Here is a 1,662-nt window from a genome sequence, read left to right as displayed (position 1 = left end):
GGAATCCAGAACATAATGTTGAGTGGAAAAGGCAGATGTAGGATGATATTGTCATGGATTGAATTGTGTTCCCCCAAAATATCTGTCGACTTGGCTGGGTCATGATTCCCAGTATTGTATGATTGTGTACCATTTTGTAATCTGATGTGATTTCCTTATGTGTTGTAAACTCCATCACTATGATATAATAATAAGATGGATTAGTGGCAATAATACTGATGAGATCTATAAGATTAGACAGTGTCTTAATGCAATCTGTTTTGAGATATAAAAGAGAGAAGCAAGCAGAGACACATGGGAACCTCATACCACCAAGAAAACAGTGCCGGGAGCAGAGCGCGTCCTTTGGACCTGAGGTTCCTGCTCAGAGAAGCTTCCAGACCAAAGGAAGATTGATGACAAGGACCTTCCTCCAGAGCTGATGGAAAAAGCGTTCCCCTGGAGCTGACACCCTGAATTTGGACTTGTAGCCTACTGGACCGTGACAGAATAAACTTCTCTTTGCTAAAGCCATCCACTTGTGGTATTTCTGTTATAGCAGCACTAAATGACTAAGACAGATATCAATATAAAAACACAGTATTTTGTACATGAATGCTCATAGCAGCACTAGTCACAATAGCCAAAAGGCGGAAACAATCCAATGTCCATCAAGCAATGACTGAATAAGCAAAATGTGCTATATCCATACAATGAAACATTATTTAGCCCTAAAAAGGAATGAAGTACTGATAATGCTACAACACTACAGAACCCCAAATACATGATGTTAAGTGAAAGAAGCAGATACAAAAGGCCACACACATATCGTATGACTCATAACAACCCTACAGGTTTCAGTGGAGCTTCCAGACTAAGATGGAGTAAGAGGAAAGGTCTGACAATCTACTTCCAAATATTGTATGATTCCGTTTACGTGAGATGTCCAGAATAGGCAAATCCATAGGGACAAAACTCAGATTAGTTGTTTTCAGGGGCTGAGGAAGGGGGGAAATAGGGGATGACTACTAAAGGGTCTGGAGTTTCTTTTTAGGGCAGTGAAAAAGTTCTGGAATTAGATAGAGGTAATGGTTCCACAACATTGTGAGTGTACTAAATGCTACTGAATAGGACACTTTGAAGTGGCTAAAATGGTAAATTTTAGGTATGTTTTAGCATGAGGCATTGGTGGCTCAATGGTAGAATTCTTGCCTCCCATGCAGGAGAGCCAGGTTCGATTCCTGGCCAGTGTACCTCATGCGCAGCCACCATCCGTCTGTCAGTGGTGACTTGCATATTGCTATGATGCTGAACAGATCTCAGTGGAGCTTCCAGACTAAGATGGACTAGGAAGAAAGGCCTGGCAATGTACTTTCAAATATCAGGCAAGGGAAACCCTGTGGATCACAAGGGAACATTGTCTGATCCACAACTGATGATGGGGATGGTGCAGTACCCGGTAGAGTTTTGTTCCATTGTGCATGGAGTCACCATGAGTTGGGTATGACTCAATGGCAGCTAACAAAAAATAAGAATTTCACCACAATAAAAAAAATGCAGAAAACATATATATATATATGTGTGTGTGTGTGTGTATGTGTATATACACATATACAGTGTATAAAAACCTGCATGGGAACTATATACACCAATATCGAGATTATGAATACCAATAACAGGATA

At 40.6% G+C, this 1,662-nt stretch overlaps 1 non-coding gene across 1 annotated transcript; it reads left to right on the top strand.

The window, feature by feature from the left end:
• The first annotated feature begins 1,161 nt into the window (after positions 1-1,161).
• TRNAG-CCC (transfer RNA glycine (anticodon CCC)) lies at positions 1,162-1,232 on the top strand. Its single transcript has one exon. It is a non-coding gene; the product is annotated as a tRNA-Gly (tRNA).
• Positions 1,233-1,662: the final 430 nt, after the last annotated feature.

The sequence above is a fragment of the Trichechus manatus genome, unplaced genomic scaffold, assembly GCF_000243295.1.
Source record: "Trichechus manatus latirostris isolate Lorelei unplaced genomic scaffold, TriManLat1.0 scaffold00016, whole genome shotgun sequence".
Classification (NCBI taxonomy): Eukaryota; Metazoa; Chordata; class Mammalia; order Sirenia; family Trichechidae; genus Trichechus; species Trichechus manatus.
Note: the sequence above shows the minus strand (reverse complement) of the source record. Positions and strands in the feature narration are given on the sequence as shown.